The following is a 23,375-nucleotide window of genomic DNA, read 5'->3' as shown; positions in this document are numbered from 1 at the left end:
AATTTAATAACGCTCTATATGAACAGTTACACATTATATAGAACCACTTTATAGAATTATATTTGTTTGCAAATGTTGGCAGCTATCAGCGAATAGTTATCAGCTATTTTGAAACAAAAAAAGACTTTTTATCCATAACAACAAATGAACTGTACAACAGAAAATACAAATGCTATTTATGGTCTCCTCACAACAATGATAAGAAAAATAAACTGGGCCAATATGGTATGTTTGTTAATACAGAGACACACATGTTAATGTGATCTCTGGTCTCCCACTCAGAGACACAGGTCTCCGAGTGTCCAGCATTCAGATGGCTACCTGAGGACACTCATGTGAGAGAAAATCTGCTCACACAGATATGTAGAGCCAAATACTGTCAATAAGGCCTCTGCAATGTTCTGAAGACAGTTAAACTTGTCAGGTAGTGATGTCCAGCAGGTGAAAATGCAAGCTCCATGAACATGCACAGCTGTGGATTCCAGCTGCTTCGATGTTGCATTAACTGGCATTAACTCAGCCAGTTAATGCGAGACAAATCTAGCTGCTCATTAAAGATTTCTGGTTTGATCAGAAAATAAAACATTGGTCCATACACCTGAAAGTCCCAAAATGCATTGTGTCTCGAGTCTATGGATGCATTTTGACTAAAGACCGGCCCACCAGATATTAAAGCCATAAAGCCTTTGAATGAAAACAAACGCTGTTGTGACAGTGATGTACACTGTCTTGTTGGTAAATGTATGATTTCTATTCATTTTACGTCAGATAAAAACTTTGGTTGTAAGCTTCAGATAATTATTTAATAACAGCCAGACATTTTAAATGAGAATAAGAAAGTATTTCTTTGTGCCCCCCTTTCCCTGTTAATGCCCTACCTGGCCCCCCTGGCAAAACTTTGCTAGATCCGCCCCTGCACAGTTACCAGCTGTCAGCTACATAGAAAAGGATCCTGGTGTTATTTGTCTCTCAGAAACAGTTCATAACTTCCTTCAACTCATTCATGTCACCTAAAAGGGTAAACCTGTTTCTCCATCACCTGTTCAGCTCTGATGATTCAGTAAGGACATCTCCTGGTTTCATCTGCATGTTTCCCTCTCACCAGATATACAAACCCATATCCGGCAGCTTTTACAGCTGTGGCTCCAGAAAACCTCAGCTGATACTAGAAATTAATATTAAATAAATTCTAACAACAGCTGACCAAGCTTAAACGTGCTGCTGTTGTTTAGTGCGACATCCGGCGGTTTCCTCTTTCTGGCGCAAAGTGAGCGATAAACAAACAAGAGAGAAAAGCTGATCAGCTGATCATTGATCAGTTTCTTGATTGAAGTAGCAACAGGAGAGAGAGGGAAGAGAATGAGAGGAGAAGAGGCAGCTGTGCAGCAAAGACACAATAACTCCAGCTTTGTGTCTTTTTCCATCCTGGCTGAAGTACGGGACAAACTGTGTTCCTTCTCAGCTCAACACAAAACGCGTAATAATTTCTCTGAATTCCGTTTGTACGGGACGGTTGGCAACTTTACTAACTAACCTTATGAATAAAATAAAGTTCACTATCAATAAAATCATAGCACCCGCCCAGCAGTATATACCCAGCCAACATGTATATATGGGCCCCACCTGGTTTTTGCTCGGGCTGGATGGGTATCATGTGGGCATGGGCTCAAACTGGGCTTTTTGTATGGTGCCTACTTGGGTTTTTCACATTAAACCCATATGGGCAATCCCAAGTGGGCACTTTTAGTAGGTCCTAGCTGGGTCAAACATGGGAAACACTTAACTTGGTCCAAAATGGGAAACACACATAGGACCCACTTGGGTTTTCCACCTAGGATAGACATGGGCTAACACAGTCGTTTAAGGATAGGCTGTTGTTGTGTGCCCCAGGTGGGGCAAAGTGAGGTAATCAATATATGTTTTAGTATCGATGACACAGGTGGGGCCCACATGGTCAAACTATATGGGTCACACATGGGCAAATGCAAGTCAGACCCTGAAAACATGTCTATGTGGGCCCCAGGTGGGGCAAAGGTGAGGTAGTCAATATATTTTTTAGCACTGATGACACACGTGGGGCCCACCTGGTCAAACTATATGGGTCGCACATGGGCAAATGCAAGTCAGACCCTGAAAACATGTCTATGTGGGCCCCATATGGGTTATGTTAAGTTAATATGGGCATATATTTCACGTGGGCTCAAGATTGTTTAGTATATATGGGACCCACTTGGGTTTCTCACATGAAAGCCATATGGGCAAAACCAAGTGGAAACATATAGTAGGTCCTGGCTGGGTCAAACATGGGAAACACTTCACTTGGTTCAAATTGGGAAACACACGTAGGACCCACTTGGGTTTTTCACCTGGGTTGAGACATGGGCAAACACAGTCATTTAAAGAAAAGCATTTGCTGTGTGCCCCAGGTGGGGCAAAGTTAGGTAATCAGTATATATTTTTGGTACTGATGACATAGGTGGGGCCCACCTGGTCAAACTATATGTGTCACACGTGGGCAAATGCAAGTCAGACCCTGAAAACATGTCTATGTGGGCCCCAAATGGGTTATGTTAAGTTAATATGGGCATATATTTTACATGGGCTCAAGATTGTTTAGTATATATGGGACCCACATGGGTTTCTAACATTAAATCCATATGGGTGGGCATCCAATGTAGGTCCTAGTTGGGTCAGTGATGGTAAATGTGTACATTGGTTCAAAATGGTAGCACATTATGTGAGGATTCTTCTTCTGTGAAGAGCCTGAGAAAGTGTTATTTGAATAAAGGAGGATTTATTCCAAACAAGCCCATCACAGATTGCACACAACCCAGGGAGTTCTGAAAGTCAAATTGTAAAAAGAATCTCAAAAGAAAGTATGAACATAACTCTCTTTTATAACCTGCAGACGGCACCCATGGGGTACCATTCTCTAACGAATCACCCTAACTTTAACATATTTGGCACAACCTCAGTCTATCACTTTTGCTATCCTTACATACAGTCAGATGTTCTTTACCCTTCATTTTTGACCCTCTCAGTATTTAGCCTTGGCTAGTGAATGTACTTAAAGTCCACGTTGAGACCTCAAGATGTTATGTGTTATCAGACACTACAACCCAGCTGTCAAGTGAGACTATAGGAACTTTGATGTTTTTGAACATTCAATGTTACTCAAAACGCTCTGCACACTATTCCAAATAACTGGTTTGAAACTGGTTACTTTTTAATTTTAGATTTCATTTTAAGTACTTAATTTGAACTTTCAGCGCTCTGCATGGTGAGGCTCAGATAAGATAAAATAAAGACTTCATGATTCTTCTTAGATAAATTCACTTGTCACAGCAGCAATAATAAGTGATTAAAACGGACACAAGAGTAGAAAAAAGAAAAGCAAAAATACAAATAAAAAAACCTAAGATAAAAGTGAATTACACAGACAAAATCCAGATTTGGCATTTGCAAATTAAGGATTACTGGTTGTTCAAACAATTAAGACTTTTACTTGAGCAAACATGCAATTGAGGATTTTAGTAGATCAGAGACACTCTACTGTATTAGAGAAAAGACAGTTAGCTACATGGAAGTTGGAAGTTTTGGTTAATCAGATCCAGTAAAGCTCCTGAAGTATATTACCGATCTGTTAAATGTTACTCTTCAAACTTGTGACCTCAAATTATATAACCAGAAATAATTTATATTTTCTTTGAACTAGTGGAAAGGAGAGGAATGGGGTCTTTAAAGCAGTCACACTTCAACTGTGAAACTCCCTTGTCCTTATGGTGTATTGACACTATTGAAACTTTTCAAAAGCAGTCTAATGTTAGCTTTTAGGTAAACTGTTATTATTCTTCTTATCATTATTATATATTTTATTAATTATATTTTTATTATGACGTTGATTTGGGTGACAATTATTTGATAAATATTATGTATTAATTTTTTAAACATATTAACCATCCCTATGCTTAAATAAATAAAATTGTTCTTTTAAACTTGTGCATTGTTTGACTTTTAAAATTTTTGTATCAGGTGTAAAATGACTTTTTAAATAAAGTTGTTTTTAATGTGAGCAGCTCCTATTGGCTCGTTTAAAAAGAGGGAGGAGCAGATTGCACCGCCTAGTGTCTAGTCTTCGCGGTCTTTCGTTAGTTGCGCCTTTTCTCTCCCTGGTGTTTGAGAATGTGGAGGACAAAAGGATACCAAAGAATGGAAAACTATGACAAAGGTAAATACTTAAAGTTTTCTAAGTTTTCATCAATGGTTATTTTAGTAACTTTCTATAGTCGTCCTAAACGCGGTAATAGGGGAGAAGCATAACATCTTTAGCTAGCAGGTAGAACTGGGTTAATTTACTGCATTGTCATGGGCAAACATAATTTAAAGTTAATTACAAAACTCTTACTGCCTATATTCTACTCGAAAAAATTCATCTTATCTTATTCTGTTTTCATTGCGCCATTCTCTCTATACAGTTTTTGAATTTACATATTATAACTTACACGGCAGTTTTTTTTTCTGTGCTTCTGCAACTGTTTCTTAGGTTTTCCTATAAGGTTTTTGTAATTAATTAAAAAATATATATTATTTTTTTTGGCTTTAGTGGATTCCGCTCAGCTAACTCGGCCATTATGCACTACCCAGTAAACAAAATGGCTGAACAGTATCTTAAATGTTTGAACATGAGCTAGTCATACCATGTCACGTAATATTCATGTGCAGTTAGCAAGCCCCCTTATAGGGGTGTAAAACATGAGGTGTATGAGGTTATTGTTTAAATTACAGGAGTAGATGCCTGCAGCTGAAACAGTTTTCTGATCTGAGCGTGAACCTACCTACTGGTCACGTTTACGGTAATGTTACCAGATATGCATTGTACTATAGGAAAACGTGGTGGATCAGTGTGCAAAAAAGCCCCAAAAGAAACACACAGCTTCTTTAGCTCAAACACTGTCTGATCTCTTAGATACTGTGCTGTTCCATCTAGTTATTGGTTACTGAGAAATGTTAGGTTATTAATTAATTAAGAGAGTGCAGCTGTTCAGATCAGATGGTGAAGTAGGAAAATGCAGAACATGTTACTATAGCTGAATGCTGTGTAAAAATACTAGTAATAAATCTAACTCCCATTTATGGCTTTTACTACTGTGGGGCTAAATAACAAATTACAGACATAATGAAATCTGCTACACTTACAAAGCTTAAGTTTAAAACAATTATTATATATTAAGCATTTTTTGCTCTTTTTTATTCTTTTTGCTAATAATGGACTCAATTTTATTATCAAGTTCAAAGACCTATTAAACTTTTAAACTATTAAATCCAGGAAATTAGATGCCCGTAAATGTACGAGACCCTCTTTATGGCTAGTATCCCCAAATATTTAATAATTCTTTCTAAAAGTACACAAATTTTGTTCTTTTCAATGAAATAGTGCATGTTTAATGTATTCTTGAGCAGGTAAAAATTCCACTAAATTAGTTTTTGCATATTTTTAAGTATATTCAAATTTTTATAGTTTATAGTACTTTTAATTTGGAGATTTTGCCACTTGTTTTGAAGTTTGGATAGTGCTTTATAGTAATTTGTAAATGTTTTGAAGTCATCTGGCTTCTTAATAATTTAATAAAAAATTAACAAGCCATGTAATAATTTGAAAACCACTAGGGACCACTTATTACTATGTCACCAATTTTTTACTTAAAGGAATTTAGGAATTATGTCTGTCAAGACATTTGTTCTGGCACAAGTCACCATTTTGATATATCTTCCTGTGACTTTAAAGTCTGTCAGCTAGTTAGATACATTTTTGCACTGCTAGTGTTTGCTGCTTGAATTAGTCAGTTTACCATATAAACGCATGCAGTGCCTTTCAAACTTTTAATTACACTGTTCATTTTGTGCATTAGTAAGAGAATCTTTTATATTGAATTATGCTGGGAAAAAACGAAAATGTTTGTATTTTTTTTTCTCATGCACTTTCTTTCATTTCCTTATCACGTTTAGATTCTTCAAGATCACAAGCACCATCTTTGACATGTAAGTAACTTTCATATTATTTGTATTACTTATTATTATTATTATTATTATTATTATTTTTGAAAAGTGATGGTCTTTGGGGCATCCTTGAAAGGAGTGCATTACTTCATTTTTTTTTTTACTGGTATTCAGTACATATATATATATATATATATATATATATATATATATATATATATATATGTATATATATATATATATATATATATATATATATATATATATATATATTTTATTTAGGCACAGGAGGCAATGATCAATTTTAAAATTTAACATTTATTTAAATTTCCATCTTTTATGCTAACAATAATGCCAACAGTGTTCTCTTCACTTGTCCCACAACTCTGACAGTTTTGGTCCTCTGCTCTCCTCACAATTGGCTGATTTCCATCTGAGCTGCTACTGCAAACTGCATTAAACTGATTTTACATTGCCTTGTTATTCTAATCTTTATCTGCGTTTTGGACTACAAACATTCACACCTGCTGCTAGTAACCAGAGCTCACAAGAGTGCAAGGCGTGTAGTTCAATAACGTGATCGATGTGTTCACTAGCTGATTTCAATAAACCGGTAACTTATCAAATCTATATTTTATAGGAAGTACATTACTGATAAAAGTGGTAATAAACACGGTAACCAATAAAAATTTAAATTTCCTGTTATAAAAAAAAAAATACTGCTGTGAGCTCGGTTTTCTAACACCAGGTGTGAACATCTACAGTCTTTAAGCTCTGGTAAAGATTTAAAAATAAAAGCATTAAATAACATAACATTAAACACTAAGTTAGTTTGATGGTGTTGACTGCAGCAGCTCAATGTTAATCAGCTGATCGTGATGGAAGCAGATGAGCGTTTTTCATCATAGTTGTTGGTGATGTGTCGGTCGAAACGAAACGGCTCTTAGAGCCGACTCTTTGAAGTGAACGACGCGTTTTTTTTTTTTCTCTCACCCTCTCTCTCGCACTTTTTTTTTCCGCTTCACTCCGCACGCGAGCCTTGTGCTTTGCGCTGGGAAGAGGGGAGGCGCGTAGTTACACTCGCAGTAGCACAGTAACAGAGCAGGAGGGAGAGAGAGCGAAAGAGAGCCAGGGACAACAACGTCACATTAGAAAGGTATAGTAATCATCCACAACTACTTTCAATTGCGGATGATAAAGGATTCAGAAAGTTTATTCATGCAGGCCCATATGACAGAGAATCTGCATCTTCTTTTTGTTTTCATATTTTAATTTATATTTGTGTTGTGGTTTGCAGTGTTTTGTGTTGTTTCACTTTAAATTTGTTTAAAAGGAAAAAGCTGAAAATTTAAATTGTTAAAAGTTGAAATGTAAATAGTTGTTTTTTGTATTATATGATTTATTTATTACATTTTATGTGGAGAGAATAAATAAAAGTATATTTACGGTGCCCGCTAGAGACAAAGCACGTACAAACCCCAAAACATGTAAAAAAATTCCAAAACACGTAAAAACTCCATAGCACGTACAAACTCCGAGGCACTTACAAAACACAACAGAAGTGCTCCAGGATGCTAGGCACAGTGTTGAGCTTTTGTTACCTAGTGGCTACACAAGCCAGGAAGTACCAACGACCGGATTTGGTGTGTGGTAGTAAGAGGTAAATGAACAGTTTTTGGAATTATTTGAATATATATGAGTGCTTGTGTATAAATACACAAACAATACACATATGCTTTCAATTGTGTAATTTAAGTGATCTAGGTAGCTCTGTTTTGGAAGTTCAGTTAACGCTAGAAATGTGTTTTAGGGTTTGTACGTGTTTTGTCTCTAGGGGCCACCGTATATATTTATATATAAACATATATAAATACAACCACGTTTCTTTTTTTACATTAGTAATTCCTTTTGTGCATAATTTTATATTGTTGTTAATAATAAATTAATTAAAGCAACAAAACAACCTGAAGAGCCGGTTGGGAGCCCAAAGAGCCGGCTCTTTTTAGTGAGCCGAGCCCAAAGAGCCGGTTCTCTAAAGAGAGCCGGAAATCCCATCACTAGTTGTGTAATATGCTGGTATTGATATGATCAAAAATGAACTGAGTTGTTTCGTATTCTATAGAAATTGTACATCTAATTAATAACGAGGCTTTCTGCTGATGTTATTAATTAAAAATTTATTGTTTTATTTTTAAGCAACAACTTTTTAGCATGCAATCAGTCCATGCTGTACAGGGTCAGAGGGCCCGGTGGCGCCAGTGTCCGGCAGCCTCGCCTCTGTCTGTGCGCCCCAGGGTGGCTGTGGCTACAACGTAGCTTGCCATCACCAGTGTGTGAATGTGTGTGTGAATGGGTGGATGACTGGATGTGTGAAGCGCTTTGGGGTCCTTAGGGACTATTAAAGCGCTGTACAAATACAGGCCATTTACCATTTTACAGGACAGATTTGTAAACTGCGCATACAAAAATAGACTATTTTACAAAATTGCTCATTCAACAAATGTAAATCACAGCAGATTTGTTTGTTGTAGTGCACTGTCAGAACTAGAAATGTGGGGGGAAGTCCTCAAAATTGAAGGCAGAACAGGAAAATACATGGAAATAACAATTTTCCCTTAAGCACATCAGTAAAGGTCGATCCGGATACTTGATAACTGTTGGTATAGGTATGACATGAATTTGAATCTCCATTATCACAGGTTTTAATTGGGAGGCAGTATGCAGATATACAGGAGGACTATAAACAGCAATTCCTATTGCATACAACTGTTTTAGAAAATACCAACAACACTGTTAATTTATCACTTGCTGGTCTATAGACTTTACAGTGTGGATGGATGGAAAATCCATCTGGCTCCACTCTGGCTGAATTGGTGCTACAAACAACTCTGCGCTCGGCTTTCCTGGCTGTGTGTGGATTTATACTTACACATCCAAATTTTGACCCTATTTTTCTTCCTTTGAGCTGATTGGTCAATTTCATGTCAATCACCAATTAAACAATCCAATCAGAGAACATCTCCAGAAGTTGATTCTGTTCATCTGGACGTAGCGTTTTCAGTAGGAGAAAATGCTGAAAGCGCTACGTCCAGATGAACAGAATCAACTTTTGGAGATTTACTTACCTGGATGATTGAGCATGCATCAAGACAATCAGACAACAGATAGGTTTGGCTGTTGGAGGGCTGCATTACGGAGCTTCAGGTCCTGGAAGAATAAATTCCCTTTTACATACCAGACCAGCATTTTTCTTCATTACCAAGAAGGAAAACAGTCTGTGCGTGTCAGAGTTCAGTGGTTTTTGTGTCACAGGGCTTATAATATGTGTATAAATCTGGCCAGGGACCATCACATCACACACGCTATCATATTTTCCTGTTGCTATCATGTTTCTTTTCTGAGATGTTGTTACTTTTATGACAGATGTAACGAGAAATCTTCCAGAAAGTTAAATTTTTTATTCTAATCAAATATTTGATTCTGATAACAGATAAAGGGTTTTTTTTACTTTTGTTCTGCTATGATAGTTTATACAAATTTTGGCCAATTCCTATTTATTTTAACCCTCAGCCCCCAAAAAGTCGCCAGCGACAGGTTTTTCCAAACCTGTCTCGTCAAACCTGAGCTCTACCAGGGGCCCAACACGCCTGGACTTTTAGAAGAAAAGAGATGTCTGAAAATAAACCACAGGGTCAAATACTTGATTTTGTTCAGTGTTTTAGAGTTATTAATTTGAAATGACTAATTTAAATATTTTATTCATGTACATTTTGATTGCCTTCAGTAAAAATGCCAAAATTTCAATTTCTTTTTTTTTTCTGTTATTAATCCTTGATTACATTCATATAGTATACAGTAGAGGAAAAAACCTACCAGATGTGTAAAGTAGTAGTAATACTGAAAAAAGGGACAAAAGCACACACAGTCACAGCTGATTTTATGACACTTTTACAGCTAAAACAATATATAATTCCGGTTATCCTGCGTAACATTATTGGGGATAAAGGGTTAAGGAACCGCAATTAATTTTTTTAGTTTAGCTTGTGTTTACTACCATATTTTTTTTATAACCACACAGTAAACATTAAGTAATATGTAAAGCGTCCATTTATCCTCCATTCCGGTCCATTATTTTAAGCTTAGGCTGCTGCCCCTCAACCCAATCCGGTACTAAGTAGAGAGGCCCAGACTTCGCTCTCTCCAGGCACTTGGCCCAAGGCAGTCCCAGGCCAGCCGAAAAACATTGTCCCTCCAGCATGTCCTGGGTGTTCTGGGTCTCTTCCTGGTGGGACATGCCCAAAACACCTCACCAGGGAGGCATCCTAACCAGATGCCATTATCTAATCTGTCCTTTTTGTATGTTCCCCTCAGGTTGTCATGGTAGCAGATACAGAGGGAACAAGTGTAGACGATGCCACAAGAAGGATGATGAAATTCCTCATATGACCTGAGCTGGCTGTGGAGTACAACATGCTTGGCCGACATGGGAAAAAAAAGTTCAGAGATTTACGTCTTTTTAATGTTGTGTATGGTAAGTTAGTTTCACTTGAGACATTTGAACTTTAGAAAACTAAACTTTTTTAATAAAGTGTTTGAAAGTGTAACAGAGTGGTTATCATGCAATTTATATATATTTTTTGAGGCAATAAAGTGAAATAAACATTGTTCTTTGCAAATCATCACCAAATTATTGTTATTTATTTTATTGTTACATATTTTATAATATGTATGTAACTTTGTAATTTTAACGTGTTGTCGCCTCTTGGCCAGGACTCCCTTGAAAAAGAGGTTCTTAATCTCAATGGGACTTTTCCTGGTTAAATAAAGGTTATAAAAAAAAGAAAAAATTAAGTAAGCTAAGATTAACTTTACTTTGGCTTGCCCATTTTTCTTCTTCATTTGCAGAGGCACTGAAGAAGAATTATTTAACATCAAAAGTCAACTTGCAAGAAGCAGAGAAGGCTCTCTCCAAGTGGTTCACTGGAGCTAAAGACAGAGGAGGACCGAGGGCTGCAAGGGTACAAAATAGACTTACGGCTCTGTAAAAAAACAAAAAAAGAAACCCTGCTGATTCAAGATAAGCTTTTGAGTTTTCCATCTGACTTTTTCTCACTGTTGCAACAGTTCCGAATATCTAAGGAATTTTGATGTAGTTTGACATTTCTAGTTTTTTAAAAGTTTACGCACTTTGGAATACAGTTACGTAAAATCACAGTTGTTGGACAAAATAAATGTGAAAAATGTTGTTTTGTGTACCCTCGTGATTTTTGAAATGGTTTTATTTACAAACTAGTTTTTGTTTGTGGTCAGCTTTAATATATTTTGTGTCTTTGTGTCACAGAACCCGTATTATCTGAAAAATTGATTTTGTGACTGTTTTACTACATGGGGCCCACTCAGTGCCAGAAATTAGCCAATTCAAACTAGAAGTAAGATGCAACTACAGAACCCACTGATAATGCCATTCCAACTTTTTAGCTCATGTTTTCCTCATGTTGTACCCACTAAGAACTTGAAAGATGGGGCCCGGGTGGGTTTCTGTGTACTTTGCCTAGTTGGGGCCCATTTAGTTCCCAGATTTTACCAATATATCACCGAGATGGGCTTATAAAATGGGGCCATTATGGAACCCATGGACAATCCCACTTAAAACCCACTTTTTAGCCTTTGTGGTACCCACATGGTACCCATAAAAACTTGAAAGATGGGGCCGGGTGGGTTTCTGTGTACTTTGCCCAGTTGGGGCCCATTTAGTTCCCAGATTTTACCAATATATCACCGAGATGGGCTTATAAAATGGGGCCATTATGTAACCATGGACAATCCCACTTAAAACCCACTTTTTAGCCTTTGTGGTACCCACATGGTACCCATAAAAACTTGAAAGATGGGGCCCGGGTGGGTTTCTGTGTACTTTGCCCAGTTGGGGCCCATTTAGTTCCCAGATTTTACCAATATATCACCGAGATGGGCTTATAAAATGGGGCCATTATGGAACCCGCGGACAATCCCACTTAAAACCCACTTTTTAGCCTTTGTGGTACCCACATGGTACCCATAAAAACTTGAAAGATGGGGCCCGGGTGGGTTTCTGTGTACTTTGCCCAGTTGGGGCCCATTTAGTTCCCAGATTTTACCAATATAACACCTATATGGGCATTTAATATGGGGCCATTACGGAACCCGCGGACAATCCTATATGGGGCCCATTTTTCAGCCCATTTCCAAACCATATGGGCCCCACATATAAATGTTGGCTGGGTAAATTCCGTCATGCTAGCTAGTACGCAGTACGAGTTATTGTAACTGACTGTAAAAAGTCAGCACAACGAAAATAAACTCCACCTAAACTTGGTTTATATCTGACCCAGATAGACTGCAGGTCATAACTTCTTACCTGAAGTTTAGTTCACCTGACGCTCCGACCGGCGGCCGCCTCGGGTCTCTCCTCCTCCTGCCTCCCCTTCCCTCATTCACCTGCTGGCCTCCACCACTTGTTAATTTTACTGAATCTGTGGAAGCTACGCCATAGCCACCACCAAACAACTGAGTTATTTTTACAGACCGACCAGCGTCTGGCCAATCCACCACCACCAAAAAATAAATAAATAAATAAATAAATAAATAAATAAAAAAAATCATCGGGCCACCGAGCAAATGTCCGGTATGCCCGACGGTGGCACGCGTGCCTAGGGTTGCCGACCCCTGAGACAGAGGGAGAGGAGGTGGAGGTGGTCAACACATACAAGTACCTCGGGCTGTGGGTGGACAACAAACTGGACTGGTCATGCAACACGCAGCACCTGTATAAAAAAGGCCAAAGCAGACTGTATTTCCTCAGGAGGCTGGCTCTGCGGTTGGCATGAAGCTGGACACTGGTGACAGTGGCAGAGAAGAGGACATTAAAGAAACTGTTGCTCAGGTTATGGAAAAGAGGCTAAAACAGCAGTACTTTCTCTGGATGCCCAAAAAGCGTTTGATCAGATTGAATGGCCTTATATATTTGAGACTCTAAAACAATTTGGTTTTGGGGAATATTTTAGGGATTGGATTAAAAATGATTTATCTGTGTCCGGTGTCCTGCATTCTCACTAACGCAGATAAATCCTCCCCCTTTCAGTTACAACGTGGAGTGAGACAGGGGGATCCCCTCTCACCGCTTCTTTTTGATATAGCTCTGGAGCCCCTTGCCATTAACATAAGAAACCACCCAGGTATACAGGGAGTTAAATTTGGGAATGTTGAAAGTCTTGTTAATATGTATGCAGATGATTTATTGATCTGCCTTTCCGAACCAGAAATTTCATTCCCTAATCTTTTAAATTGCATTAAACACTTTGGGAAATTATCAGGATATATGATCAATTGGGACAAATCTGAATATATGCCAATAACAGATAATCTATGCCCAAAGTTTCTCAGCTCACTCCCATTCAAATTAGTGACTACATCTTTTACCTACCTTGGCCTTAAGATCTCTAAAAATCCCAAACTCCTCTATAAATTGAATTTCTTGGAAATGCTGGACAAGCTGAAAGACGATATTAGAAAATGGAAACTGCTTCCTCTGTCTTTGATTGGTCGAATAAATGCAGTTAGAATGGTGTCTTTGCCACAATTTTATATCTTTTTCAAAACCTTCCTATTTATTTGCCATTTAAATTTTTTAAGCAGCTTGATTCATTGATTCTTTCATTCATTTGGGCAGGAAAACCCCCTCGGATATCCAAGGCTCATCTTCAAAAAAATACTTCCAGTGGGGGTTTAGGTCTCCCTGTGTTTAGACATTATTACTGGGCAGCAAATTCAAGAGCTGTATTGCACTGGCAGTGGGGTTCACCTACTGATTATTGTTATGCTAAGCTTCCGATCTGGTTCCAGGTAGAGGCAGCAACAGTATCTGAAGCCTCATTACCGGTCTTATTGTTTTCTAACATGGGTTCTTCTAATAATTCAATCAGTCGTAATTTTGTTGTTAAACACTCCTTAAAGATATTAAGTCAAGTTAGGAAATCTCTTAAACTACCTGACTTTTCAGTTAGAATGCCAATAATACATAACTACTTGTTTAAACCAGGTAAAATGGATAGGGTGTTTTTAGAATGGGGGGGAAAGGGACTGAAATGCATTGAGGACTTATATATAGATGACAAATTTTTGTCTTTCCTTCAACTTCAACAAAAGTTTCAGTTACCTCAATCATATTTTTTTCGTTATCTTCAAATAAGGAATTTTGTTCAACGAAACTTTTCAGACTTTCCACTGACTTACTTGGATATAATTCGGAAAGCAGATTTTAAACATCTGATATCTCAGTTTGTCAAGTGCTTTACAATCCCAGTTGATTCTGATCGAATTAAGAATACATGGGCTGAAGACCTTGGTGTCCCTCTGTCTGAGGACCAGTGGTCAAACTGTTTGTCCAATATTCAGAAAGGCTCAAGAAATGCCAGATATAAATTAATCCAGTTTAAAGTCATTCACAGATTACATTTTTCTAAACTTAAACTTAACCGGATCTATAATTCTGTATCCCCCTTATGTGATAGATGTAATATCGGTGAAGGTTCCCTTGCACATCTATTTTGGCATTGCCCTGTCTTGAAAGCTTTTTGGAGCCAGATTTTTACGTGGTTTTCAAACCAATTTAGGAAAAAAAGTACCACTTGATGGTACACTGGCGATACTTGGATCGTTTGCATCAATCAAATCTTTTTCCTTTTCACAAAAACAGATAATTACAATGGGTATGCTGGCTGCAAAGAAACTTATTCTTTTACAGTGGCGGTCTTCCTCGGCCCCGTGTTTTAAAAGGTGGCTTAATGAGATGGTGTCTGTGGCCAGGGTGGAACAGATAAGATTTGATAGAAAGGGGAAACTGGCGAGTTTTTGTATGATTTGGCAGCCATTTCTAGAATTCTTAAAAATTAACTGATCATAATTCATGCCTCACACTCCGCGTGAATTTTCTTATGTTATTTTACTCCTTATTTAGTTAATATTGTTATAATTTTTTCTTCCTCTTTTTTCTCCTTCTTTTTTTTCATGCTTATAAGTTCACAAACGCTAATGTAGTAATTGTCCTCAGTTGAATCTGTATAAGCATGTTGTGTTTAATTTAAAAGCAAAAAATAAAATAATAACAAAGAAACTGTTGGACATTATGAACAATGCTGGGCATCATCTGCACACGGTCATAAACAACCAGAGGAGTCTGTTCAGTGACATGTTGCTTCTCCCAAAGTCAAGGACCAACAGACTTAAAAACTCCTTTGTCCCACACGCCATTAAACTGTTTAACTCCTTGCTGGAGGGGAGAGGGAGGAGAAACAGGGGGACAAAGGAGGGCGGGAACAACTAATCTGCAGTGCCCTTTTCACTGTGCAATATTTTTTCATATTCAGCGGTGCAATAGACTCAAAATAGTTCCATCCATCCTCATCCGCTTTATCCGAGATCGGGTCGCGGGGGCAGCAGCCTAAGCAGAGAAGCCCAGACCTCCCTCTCCCCAGCCACCTCCTCCAGCTCATCCGGGGGAACACCAAGGCGTTCCCAGGCCAGCCAGATATAATCTCTCCAGCGCGTCCTGGGTCTGCCCCGGGGCCTCCTCCCGGTGGGACATGCCCGGAACACCTCACCCAGGAGGCGCCCAGGGGGCATCCTTGTCAGATGCCCGAACCACCTCAACTGGCTCCTTTCGATAGTTGAAATGTGCAATTCCCTGGTCATTCCTATTATCCTATTTATCGCTATTATATACTCTGTATTTATATATGCCTCTGTGTTTATATATATGTGTATATGTGTATATATGGTATATTTCTATTTCTGCTTACATTCTTTTGCAACTTCTGTCGGTGCTGTGCTACTGGAAACAGAATTTCCCAGAGGAACTGACAGAGGATTTCTTTAAATCACCCTGCCGTTCTTCAGCTGAGACGTCTGAGTCAGAAAACACACAAACACTGCAGAAGTTTTTCACTCGCGAGGGGCAGTCATGGAACGCACGAACTGCGCCCCACGACTGTCTGCGACCTTTATTTATACAAGATTGTCTGTATTGTGTGTGTGTGTGTGTGTGTGTGTGTGTGTGTGTGTGTGTGTGTGTTACATAGATAACATCACTCAAGGCAGCGGGTCTTTTCCCTTTTCTACGTTTGCATGTTCTTGTAAAAGAGCTGAGCTTCCTCTTCTCTACATCTAAATGTTCTCTGAAGACAGGAAGCGGTTAGTAGCTGCATCGGTTCATTTTAGGTTTTTAGGTTTTTGATTTAGCACAGTTTTGCATGCACCTGTGTCACATAACATAGTCATGGGTTGGCCATTTACATGAATTTTTAGTATGGGTTTGTCTTCTAACAGTGTGACTAGTTCATACACATTAAACACTTCTGTGTCATCCTGTTTTTCCTCACTTCCTTGTTCTCTGTCTAGTCAATCTTCATTTCTACCTTCTCTGTCTTTTCCTGATCTACATTTTCTAGCAATGTGTCCTTCCTTTCCACAATGCCAACAGGTGTTGTCTCTTTCCCTGTCGAAACGTTCTGATCGGTTATTTCCTCTGCCTCTGTAACCTCCTCTGCCTCTTCCTCTATTTCCTCTCCTACACCCTTGCAACTGTCCTCCCGAAAATGCAATAAATCCTGTCTCTGGATCTACTGTGAATGTGCCTACATTCTCATTTTTCTTTTTTATAACACGGACAGCATGCTCTGCATATTGCAGTGCGTCGGGCAGTGATCCTGTGTTCATAGTCACCCAGTGTTTTTCTACATGTGATTTCACTGGTGGTAGGAGGCCATTTAAAAAGGCATTCTTTAGTTGTTGCTGATATGGGGTCTCTGGACCCTCTTCATAATTTAAACCTGAATTTTGTCTAAAAATTGGACACAGGCGGTCCAAAAAATCAGAAGCTGTTTCGGCTTCTTTTTGTTTCACCTCTCCTATTTTTCCATAGTCAGCCCTTGGGGCCAACCGTACTCTAATTCTCTCATATAAATTTGTTAGGGCATTGATTAGGTCGGTGCTTCCTGGTGCGTATGCTACACCCCCGGCGTTTGAGCCGGTATAATCTCCTCTAACTGTTCCTATCTTTAATCCTAGTAAATCTTGCACGACTTGAAGCATTTCATGACCGTTTAAATACCATTGTCTTCTGATCAGTTCTACAGCATCCCTCCATGGTATAAAACCTTCATTCAGTGGAGGAACGTCTTTCAGGACATTTTGTCTGTCTTTTTGTGACCACGGACGAAAAATATGTATGTTTGGACGGTCATCTTGCTCTTCTTGTCCTTCTGGCCCTATTATTAGGCCAAATCTGGGGTTAGCTACTGCTACCATTGGGTAGATACCAGTGGCTGGCGGGTCGACTGTGTCTCCCCAGATGTCGGTCCCAGTGGGATCACGACCTATTTCTTCTTGTGGGTTATTTTTGAGTGAAAGTTCGTTTAGCATTGTCTGTGCTTTTACATAAGGATGATGATGTGTGTGTGACCTAGTTCTTCCTGATATGGGTGAGTGTATAGTAAGTGGTGCTGTAGCTGTAGCTGCAGAAGCGGGTGATGCTGCAGCTGTGGCTGCAGAAGTGGGAGGTGGCGGTGCATATGGTGGTGGATTAATACGCATATTGCGAGCACTGCACAGTGTCTCGTCTTCTGGTTTTACTAAACTGGCGGTTAAGTTCTGTTTTTCTGACTTTTTATCTTTTTTCTCTTGTTTTTTCTTTTTATTCTCCTCTCGTCTAGCTGCTTCTTCTTTCCAGGCCCAGAAATATTGTGATTCTTGCGAGCGTTTTCCTTTCTTTTTTAAGTTTTTTGTTTCCGCTATTTCTTTCAAAAGAGCTTCTTTCAACTGTGTTAGTGCTGAGGGGCTGCATTTCCCTTCCCAAGTGGGACATTTTGTTTTTTTAGGATTTCTCCATCTACAAGCACTGATTTGTCCGGCGCCTGGACATTTCTTTTCTAACCACTGCTCGTCAGCAGTGAGTTTTGTGGGCTGATTCCCCATTATCACAGAACTGCAAAGCTTTCTCTGGTACTAGACTCGGGGTGGTTGCTGACACGGCCTCCTACTCTGGGCTATTCCTGGAGCGGTGTCAGTTTTATGAGACAAAGCCCAACCTTTTCCCTTCGTCACCAGTACTTGAGCTTTTTGCAGGATACACAAGGAAAACAATAAAAACAATGGAAGTAGTTCAGCAGCTTATTGTGCTGTAAAATCAACTTACTTCCAAACACATACACATATATACATACACACAGATAGACATTTATGCTAATTTGTCACGAAGTAATTCCGCTACTTCTGAAACCAGTCTAAATATAATTTATTACGAGGTAATTATGGCTACCTCTAAAACCAGCCTAAATTTAGTTCCTTCCAGCGAACTCAACCTATTTCACGTGTTTTCCGAAGTAATTCCGGCTACTTCTAACCTATTTTACGCGTATCCCGAAGTAATTCGGCTACTTCCAACCTTTAGCATTTCCTGAAGTAATTCCGGCTACTTCTAACCTATTTTATGCATTCTTCTAAACCCTTCCGGCGGTTTAAAACCAAAAAGTGTTTTCTCACCCTCAGTCGTCTTTTGCTGGTTCTTCAGGTCATCTGGATCCCAGTGTCGTGGACCAGGACCGGCCTGGATGCGAATTTGCGCCCAGGACTCTCACCTCTACCTGGAGAGGGCTGTCGACAGACTTCAGTGCTGGTTTACCCACGGCGTCAGGATGCAGAAGTCAGACCTTATTGGAGTCACAGAAACGTGTCTGCTTGTTTCCATCGCTAGGTTCGAAGGACCAATTTTAATGACAGAGGATTTCTTTAAATCACCCTGCCGTTCTTCAGCTGAGACGTCTGAGTCAGAAAACACACAAACACTGCAGAAGTTTTTCACTCGCGAGGGGCAGTCATGGAACGCACAAACTGCGCCCCACGACTGTCTGCGACCTTTATTTATACAAGATTGTCTGTATTGTGTGTGTGTGTGTGTGTGTGTGTGTGTGTGTGTGTGTGTGTGTGTGTGTTACATAGATTACATCACTCAAGGCAGCGGGTCTTTTCCCTTTTCTACATTTGCATGTTCTTGTAAAAGAGCTGAGCTTCCTCTTCTCTACATCTAAATGTTCTCTGAAGACAGGAAGCGGTTAGTAGCTGCATCGGTTCATCACACAAGTTACTAGGTAAAAAGTCATTTAAACATGTGCTTAATAATAAGATAAAAAGATACATTTCATATAGCTGATCATATTATACAATATTCTCTTAACAGGAACCCACCCGAGGGATTAATAAAGTTTTATCTAATCTAATCTAATCTAATCTCTAAATCAATAAAACAAGGATTTTAAATAGAGAAATGTCAGACCTCTGAAAAGTATAATCATACATATGTACTCAGTACTTGGTTTGGGTCCCCTTTGCATGAATTACTGCCTCAATGCGGCATAGTATGGATGCTATCAGCCTGTGGCACGGCTGAGGTGTTATGGAAGACCAGGATGCATCAATAGCAGCCTTCAGCTCTTCTGCATTGTTCCGTCTCATGTCTCATCTTTCTCTTGGCAATGCTCCATAAATTCTCTATGGGGTTCAGGTCAGGCAAGTTTGTTGGCCAATAGAGCACACTAATCCCTGTATGATATCGCTGTATAATTACCTATATGATGACTTAGACTAATAACGCATGTTAGATAATAAAAGTTCTACATGAATTCAGCTAACACAATTATTTATTGCATATTTTCTTTGGATTTTCTAAAATAACTTTACAAATAAATACAAATCTCATATTGTTACAGCTTTGAAATACAGAACTTTAAAACTTTCCCTCATGAAAGGTAATAAATCAGTCATCAAGACATCTTTTATATGCAGTAAATGACTGTCAAGATAATTCTGACTATAAAGTCAATGTATTAATGTGAATTTCCTTTGTCAAAACATGCTGCTGACAAAAGTTGAAAACATGACAACTCACTATAGTAAAACTATGTGAAACCCCCCCAAAACTTGCAATGTGGCAAGTGACAAAGGAGCATTTTGGCACAGTATGTCACAATGATAACATACATCTTTAATCAAACACAGATAGGCTTATTCAGGACATCATATGGGTATTCTGCAATTTGGTACATCTTTATATTTATATATCGACTGGCATGTAGCCCACATGTAATATCACAGCAGGGCTGCTGTACATTGAATAACCAGCAGATGTCAGTACTTCCAAATGAGCTGTTGAACGGGTCTTCACGTGATCTGGCTTTTGGCAAAGCAAAAAGGCAGATAACACGGCAAAAAAGGCAAACTACCATGAGAATTGGACATATTCTTGGAAATGCTAACTAAGGAAATACACAGGAAACCACCAAACAGACAGGACAGACACCTATAGGGAGGTTGCAAAAAAGAAAGAAGGAAACTAAGGACTTAAATAATCATTAGTTAATCAGGGAGATAGAACACACCAGGCAACACAGGTGAATTAGATCACAATAACAAGACTAGGGCAACAGAATTGAAACACAATGCACACAGGACAAGAGACTACCAAAAGAAGACTACCAGGACACAAACAGAGATAGACCCAGATTCCAGACACATAAACACAGAGGGAAGGAGTAAACACAGACATGTGAATAACAGGAAGCCCAGACAACCATAGAGACAGGGCACAGAGTAGATACGGAGACATGACCAGGGCCAGTGATGAAGATAACTAAATATTGCAAACTAAGGAGAGATCAGGATTTAAAGAGATTATAGTTTTATGTTTAGTTTGTAGTCTGTAAACTAGACACAAACCAAAGGTAAGTCAACAGTGAAACAAAGACTGACATTTCACAGACCCAGAGAAACCATACAGGGGACATGACAGACTGGAGAGACTGAAGGTAAACAAGCACAAAGATACTGAAGACAGGACATGGAGACAAGGACAGACTGGACAGAAAAAGAAGAACCAACATATAACAAGAAATCAAGAGCTATAACTATCAAACTCAGAGGCACTCAAACATAATATACTCAGGAACGAGAACATAAATAATTTCAGAATTTCAAGACAATTTATGATAAACCCATAAAAAATTCAAAATACTGAGTCAAAGGCAGCAGCTGAGTATAAACATAGAATAGAATAGAATAGAATAGAATAGAATAGAATAGAATAGAATAGAATAGCTTTTTATTGTCACTGTTACAAGAACAGTGAAAGGCAGTTTGGCATCTCTCCATGTGTGTGGAGTACACAATAGCGTAAGTATTTACACAATAACAGACAAATTTACATTTACACAAGAAAGATATGTACAAGTTATACATACACCTGCAAACATACATGCACATACATACATATATGTATATATACATATTTGCATCTGTACATGCATACACACACATATTTCCACATACACGCTTACATCTACAGGGTGGGCCATTTATATGGATACACCGTAATAAAATGGGAATGGTTGGTGATATTAAAGTCCTGTTTGTGGCACATTAGTATATGTGAGGGGCAAACTCCTCAAGATGGTGGTGACCATGGTGGCCATTTAGAAGTTGGCCATCTTGGATACAACTTTTGTTTTTCAATAGGAAGAGGGCCATGTGACACATCAAACTTATTGGTAATGTCACAAGAAAAACAATGGTGTGCTTGGTTTCAACGTAACTTTATTCTTTCATGAGTTATTTACAAGTTTCTGACCACTTATAAAATGTCTTCAATGTGCTGCCCATTGTGTTGGATTGTCAATGCAACCCTCTTCTCCCACTCTTCACACACTGATAGAAACACCGCAGGAGAAATGCCAGCACAGGCATCCAGTATCCGTAGTTTCAGGTGCTGCACATCTCGTATCTTCACACCATAGACAATTGCCTTCAGATGACCCCAAAGATAAAAGTCTAAGGGGTCAGATCAGGAGACCTTGGGGCCATTCAACTGGCCCACGACGACCAATCCACTTTCCAGGAAACTGTTCATCTAGGAATGCTCGGACCTGGCACCCATAATGTGGTGGTGCACCATCTTGCTGGAAAAACTCAGGGAACGTGCCAGCTTCAGTGCATAAAGAGGAAAAACATCATCATGTAGCAATTTCAAATATCCAGTGGCCTTGAGGTTTCCATTGATGAAGAATGGACCCACAATCGTTGTACCCATATACCACACCAAACCATCACTTTTGTTGTTCCAACAGTCTTGGAGGATCCATCCAATGTGGGTTAGTGTCAGACCAATAGCGGTGGTTTTGTTTGTTAACTTCACCATTGACATAAAAGTTTGCCTCATCACTGAACAAAATCTTCTGCGTGAACTGAGGGTCCTGTTCCAATTTTGTTTTGCCCATTCTGCAAATTCTGTGCGCCGATCTGGGTCATCCTCGTTGAGATGCTGCAGTAGCTGGAGTTTGTAAGGGTGCCATTTGTGAGTAGCTAATATCCGCCCGAGGATGTTCGACTAATGCCACTCTCCAGTGACATGCGGCGAGTGCTACGCTGTGGGCTCTTGCTGAATGAAGCTAGGACAGCCACTGATGTTTCTTCATTAGTGACAGTTTTCTTGCGTCCACATTTTGGCAAATCCAACACTGAACCAGTTTCACGAAACTTAGCAAGCAGTTTGCTAACTGTAGCATGGGAGATGGGTGGTCTCGTAGGGTGTCTTGCATTAAAATCTGCTGCAATGACCCGGTTACTGCGTTCACCAGATATCAACACAATTTCGATCCGCTCCTCACGTGTTAACCTCTTCGACATGTCAATGGCTGTGAACAAAGAGAAACTTGTAAATAACTCATGAAAGAATAAAGTTATGTTGAAACCAAGCACACCATTGTTTTTCTTGTGACATTACCAATAAGTTTGATGTGTCACATGGCCCTCTTCCTATTGAAAAAACAAAAGTTGTATCCAAGATGGCCGACTTCTAAATGGCCACCATGGTCACCACCCATCTTGAGGAGTTTGCCCCCTCACATATACTAACGTGCCACAAACAGGACTTTAATATCACCAACCATTCCCAATTTATTACGGTGTATCCATATAAATGGCCCACCCTGTATATACATACACATACATGCCATGTAACTAGCAGGTGCATTGAGAGGTGCAGTGTGATCAGTGATATTGCACATTGAGTGTGTGGGGGGAGGATGATATTGCACATTGAGTGGGGGGGTGCTGTTGGAACTATACTAAATAATGTTATAATAAGTACAGTTTAAAGAGGTAAGGGTGTTGGTTGCATTGAAGTATAAACAGAAATACAATTTATAAATAAGGTGTAATGTCCATGAGTGTTGGCAGTGCAGTTATCCTCCAATCAGGGTGGAGGTAGGGCATGTTTGACAGCCTGTGGGTAAAAA

At 39.1% G+C, this 23,375-nt stretch overlaps 1 protein-coding gene and 1 long non-coding RNA gene across 2 annotated transcripts in view; one reads left to right on the top strand and one right to left on the bottom strand.

Annotated features, from left to right (window-relative positions):
- Positions 1 to 23,375, bottom strand: part of LOC120442609 (sialic acid-binding Ig-like lectin 12) — a 119,456-nt gene that overhangs the window by 36,840 nt on the left and 59,241 nt on the right. The window lies entirely within an intron of this gene.
- LOC120442611 lies at positions 4,148 to 11,243 on the top strand. Its single transcript, XR_005614818.1, has 4 exons — positions 4,148 to 4,228; positions 6,007 to 6,039; positions 10,369 to 10,528; positions 10,903 to 11,243. It is a non-coding gene; the product is annotated as an uncharacterized LOC120442611 (long non-coding RNA).

This window comes from Oreochromis aureus, linkage group 11 (genome assembly GCF_013358895.1).
Source record: "Oreochromis aureus strain Israel breed Guangdong linkage group 11, ZZ_aureus, whole genome shotgun sequence".
Classification (NCBI taxonomy): Eukaryota; Metazoa; Chordata; class Actinopteri; order Cichliformes; family Cichlidae; genus Oreochromis; species Oreochromis aureus.
Note: the sequence above shows the minus strand (reverse complement) of the source record. Positions and strands in the feature narration are given on the sequence as shown.